Consider the following 6000-nt stretch of genomic DNA (forward strand, 5'->3'; position numbering starts at 1 on the left):
ATGAGACATTTCACACACTAAATGCAACCCTTTGTACTTCTTTAACTTTGCTCTGCTTTGATGATAGCACTTGATTTTTACTTGAACTTTTATGGATAGCAGCCAAATTCAGCCAGAGATCCTTTGCTGATCTGAAATTATGTGTTGGTTTTTAGAACTGATAGGCTAAGAGAAGTGAAACATCCAGATTTATTAAAACCACAGAAATTATTATTACAGTATAAATATTTAAGAATTTCTAGATGATTTCCAGGAATTAATTTTGATGAATTGCATCTTTATAGGAATAGTTAATGTGTAGTCACTCAATAAGAGATCATATTACTATAGCATGCTTCTCATTACAAAGTACTGTGCTTAAAGGATTTTCCTTCTGTAAAGAACAGTCAGATTCTTGATTTGTTGTAACTGCTGGGAAATCTGAAATAGAGAGACCAGAATTAGAGTAGTTTGAAATAAGTATAGATGAAATACTAAAATAAGTAATTCTTTGCTGTTTCTCTTATATTAGTGTTGTGTGATTGAAGCTCACTTACATGGGTATAATTTATGTAGGTGTAAAAATAAATAGAGCATATGTTTATAAGTATTTAATGGGTATGTTATGATAATTTAAGAAGCAAGAATTGCAGAGGAGGATAAATCTTTTATTAGACCAAATTGTACAAGTTATGATTTGTATAAGTTATATGATAGCATGGAACACTTTCACAGACTATTACTGATATTTCAGTAGCTCAATCACTGAGCAGATTCATGACTGGCTCCCTGATCAGAAGAATTCAGTTTTAAATAACTCACTAATGGACTATTGGGTGAAGAAAGACTCATTTTGAGCAGGAGACAATTTTCTTCTGTATCTAGGAGATAAGGAAAAAGAAATGGGAGAGGATAAATGTAGACAAGGAGATGAAGAAAGTCTCCACTAACGTGATCCTGGAGATCTGCTTGCAGCAATTCTGTAGTTCAGCAGCTCTAAAGTGCATCTGAAAATCTACAAGTTTGCTTGTAAAAGAAGGTGATATGTGATACATGGAGTCTCTTGCAAGGGATTCTTGTGCCAGCAGGCGACTTCAAAACTTATTGGGGTTTTGAGCATTATTAGGATAAATGCTAAGAGGATATATTCAGTTATTACAGTTAGTGTAAATTTTGGAAGCTGACACAAAGCTCTTTGAATTCAGTGTTAGTCTTTTCATTGGCTCCAAAGGTTTCCTATTTATTGAATCATCACGGATATTGCAGATTAGGTTTCTGTTTGCAGGTATTAAATATGCTTCTTTGTTTAAAATAAGACATTTTTCTTTTCTAAATTTAATGCACCCATTAAATGATTGCTTGGTGGTTGTGTTCTTAGCTAATTTTCTTAGCAATAGGATTTTATTTTCTTATAAGCATCTACCCAAAGGCCTTCTGTAGGAATCAGCAATGGAAATTCATTATCTCTTTGCATAGAAGTTTTTCTGTATTTCAGTTGAAATATTCACTAGCTCTAAGAATGGTGCAATACTAAATTCTTCATTCTATGCAATTCTAAATAAATGGAAATTCATTATCTCTTTGCATAGAAGTTTTTCTGTATTTCAGTTGAAATACTCACTAGCTCTAAGAATGGTACAATACTGTTCTTCATTCTAAAGCCTCAGCTGTCTGACTAGCTATAGAGGTTTGTGCTTCTTTCCTTGATGGTTATCAGCTTGCACTGACTAAGAAGGCTCTGCAAAAAAAAAAAAATTAAAAAAAAATCTGATTTATATAATTGCCCAAACAGTTGATGTGTTAGTGAGATGCATATCCCAGGAGTAAGATAACAAAAAGAAAATTCAGAAGCACTGGATTTTTCCATTTGTTGGAAACACAGAAATAAAACCAGGGATGTATTAAGATATTTTGTGAGAAAAGCAGAACATTTATAACTACAAGGTAATTATAAACAAAATGGCATCACTGAAGTGTTTAATCTTTTAATGTTGGAGCATTTGCTTGTATATCCATTTATTGCACGTGAATTTTGGTTATATGTGCATCAGTTGCAGACAACAGTGGACAGGAATCCAGGAATACATTTTCAAAAAACTCATTGAAAGAGCTTATTAACGGGTACAATTGTGTGAGGGCAGATAAACAGAACTATTTCTGTAAAAGCTATTTATGTATTACTTATAAAATAGTACAGAGTTTCTTCTTCTGTTATTTTCAATAACTGAAGCAATTTATTTTCTCTGACACCTACTAAAACCTGAGGTTTTTTTCTTTAGAAAATATTCTTTAAATAGGATTCTTTATGAGCCAGTTTACCTGGAAATTCAAGTTCTTCCATTTCAAGAATGAAAGTCTAACTGTGGTTATTATCGCAGGCATCATTTTCCTCACTGTGAAAATCTATAGATGCCATCATGAACTGAAATAATTGTGTCTAACAATGCAGTGGTGAACAAAAGAGCCTGTCTTCACCTCACCAGGTTTGTAATCAAAATACACTGAGAAAATGAGAATTGAAGTTAATTTAATATGTAGTGAACTACTTACTTTGAAACTTAGAATTGGAGTTAATTTAATATGTAGTGAGCTACTTTGAAACAAAAAAATATGTCAAGAAGCTGGAGGAGACTTGGAAAGAGATGTTACTGGGAAGCTTATTCCTATTAAGTTATTTAGCTTTCATGTGTGTGATGATGGTGCCAGTTTTCCAGACATCATTGAGTTCTCCAGCCTGGAGAAAACTTCTATAGATAAAATGAATTATAATTTATTAAAATATGGACCTTTTGGGACATGTAAAATACCCCAAAAGCACAAAACCTATTTATTCACTTCTTGAAAATCCTTTAGCTATTAGGGCTCAATTCTGATAATTCTGTCTTCATTGACTATAGCTGTTTTTTTCCAATTTCTTTTTCCCCCTGTTTTTTTGTCCTGTTTGCGTTTAACTCTCAGTTCATTTTTGCATCAATGTATTTTTTTTAATTGTGCATTTCTTTTGGCTTTCAGTAAAATAAAGGTAAAAGGAAAATGAAATTGAAATTAAAACAAAGGAGGAAAAAACTTGTTGCTTAAACATAATGACCTTATCTAGCCATACTAGTTCACCTAGTGACATGTTCACCTCCTATCCTGAGGTATTCTGAATATTTTCTAAGAGATCCTTAATTCAGGTTTTAACTCAAAGGGTCTTAAGTGCTTTTCAGTACCCTGAAGCTAAAGCATTTCATGTACAATGCTCTTAACCTTTTCAGCTTCAGTGTTCTATGAAAAACTTAACAGAAGTAGCTCTACCAGGAATAACAGACCACCTTATTTAAAAACATTTGTAACTTGGAAAATGTTTGTCTTCAGTCTTCCAGACATTTTTGTCTGTGATTTTCCTGGGCTAGATGATTACTTTTTAAAGCTTCTTTGTCAGGCTAAAACAGAAACAGCATTTTCCAAAACATGCCAAACATAAACCTTATTTTTCATTGGAAACAGCAAAACTATTCAAAGTCAGGCAGAATATGCCATTTGTTTTTTGACCGTGACAGAACTGAAAGTCTCCCTCAGCAACTGAATAAGAGGGAAGCACAAGAAAAACTGACCTCTGTGTTAGTATCTAACAGTTTAGTGATGAGTTTGCACTCATCTTTCCTTCTAGAATTTGTTTATGTCATGGCTTAGGAATTTAGTGCTTAGGTGCTCCCCAGTTCAGTGCTCCCAACAAGACTCTCAAACCATGCTCCACTCTCTCTCACTCCCCCATTTTCCTCTTTTCCTCCTCTGCAGAGGGGTGGAGAGGAGAATTGGAGACACGAAAGGCAAAGGTCACAGGTTGCGATAAGAACAATTTACTGGAAACAGCAATGAAGCAAGAAAATGAACAGTAATAGCAACAATACTAATAACAGAGGGTGCAAGAAAAGAAATTATTCACATGGAAAAAAACATCCCCAATAATAGACAATTCCAGTGGGCTACCTCCGCCACGTTTTTTTTGACTAGCAGTGACCTCCTCTCCCCAGAAGAGTGTCCCTTTCCCTTGCCCCTGACAATGACATGAGGTGGTGTAGAATATACAGCCATGCCCCCTCCCAGCTACTGCAAAAAATTAACCCTGTCCTGGCCAGAACCAGAACAGCATAATTCAAGAGTGCTTGTGGTTTCATCCACTAGCGTGCACATTTTTTAGAGTGCAGCTGTGTTGTACTTGATATTTCATATTCTTCTGGACTTCAATGGCACTCAAAGCCACATGGAATCTTGTGGAAATCAGGATTTTCAGCTGTGTCAAGACCTTATGTAACAGACTGCTGAGCTCTTGAGGGGTACTACATGAGCTCAATTTCCACGGAAATCTCAGGGCAGATGTTCAGGCCCTGCAGAGTTATGAGAATATGCTGGTATGTTCTTACAACCTTGGCAATGATCTTGTTGCTGTGCTCTGTAAAATATAGCACACTGAGGAAGTATGGTAAATTGAAGACTCTTAATAATAGCAGATACTGATAATGTTTATTCTTCATTGTCCTACAAAGGTATTTTGTTGAATTGAAAAAAATTATTAAGAAATAACATGCAGTCAAAAGAGACAAGCAAAAATCTCACAGTGTAAATACACAAGGATAAACAATGGGCTGTGTGGCAGTTCTTTAGAGACGGAAGGAATGAATCACATGTGAGTCAGACATGCCATTCTGTTCTAAAAAAAAAAATTAACAAATTGCACAAATAACCTGTAAGGTGCATAAAATAACCTTCCTGTTCAGGAGTTCCGATAAGCTGAAGTAATGTGTCATGTTTCTGTCAAGCTTGAAGAAAAAAAACCCCATCAATCCATTGGAGGCATTCTGAAGGACATCAGCGTCAATGAGGAAAGGCTTAGGAAACATGACCACCAGAGATGGATGGAAAGAGTTGGGGTTATTTAGCCTAAAATTTTTCTAATGTGGAGTCATGTGTATGTAAAAAGAGACGTATTTTTTTGAAAAAGAGAGTATTTTTGTGTGTGGGTGTCCATGGCACAGAGGAGAAGTAATAACCTTAAATTCTGTAGTGAATAATTTGTATTTCACAATAGGACAGACTTTCTGACCAAAAAAAAATTAATGCTGAGGCATGGAATAATTTTTCTGAGATCTGCATTACTGAATGGATTTTTTGGGCCAGGTTAATAAAATATTTAGTTTAGCTAGATGATTTGTCTCAGAGTAGATTGATAGATAGGTAAGGTACCTTCTGAAGGTCATTTTAACTCTATTGTTCTATAATTTTTTCAGATCTCGCTTGAAACCTTTGCTTACTTTAAATTTATTCATTTCTTAAAGCTGTATTATTCTCAGTTAGCATTATTCTCAGCTCTTTATGTGAAGTAATCACTAGATGAGGATGGAAATTTGTTCATATGCAGACTGTGAAATATTTACAATTTGTTGGTTTTTTTGTGACTTATCATATATTCATTGTATTTGGTTGGATGTGATTAATGTGAGCTTAAGTGCTGCCATTTACTTTTACTGCCATTTACTTTTACTTTAAACAATTGTGCTTGATTGTTCATTGCCCCATTGCCCCATTTTCATGCTACATTAGTTCTTTTTTGTATATTGACAATATTTTTGTGGTTTGTGTGTTTTAATGTTATTTGTTTAATTGTCATTTTTTAGATAACATAAAAATCTACAAAGTGCTAAGAAGTTTCAAAAATAGGTTTTAAAATTTCTTTGATAATTTCATTAGTAGCAAAAAATAAGCATTGTAAACAGCATTTTCTGATATATCATAGTTACAATTGCATTCAACTGAATGGACTAAGACTAGGTGCTCAATCAAGTATCTAATTATTTTGAAAAATTGCAGCTGGATGCTGCATTATGACATTGAATATAGAGAAGGCTTCCTGATACTGACTTTTGCATCTTTAAGAAAGCAGTCAAGCATGAAGAAGCACAATAGCACACCAAATCTGGAGCTTGCAAATTTCTAGTAGAAATTTCTGCTAATAGAATAGTGTTTTCTTAAACTAGGTGG

This window comes from Pyrgilauda ruficollis, unplaced genomic scaffold (assembly GCF_017590135.1).
Source record: "Pyrgilauda ruficollis isolate IOZ18807 unplaced genomic scaffold, ASM1759013v1 scaffold27, whole genome shotgun sequence".
NCBI classification, from domain to species: domain Eukaryota; kingdom Metazoa; phylum Chordata; class Aves; order Passeriformes; family Passeridae; genus Pyrgilauda; species Pyrgilauda ruficollis.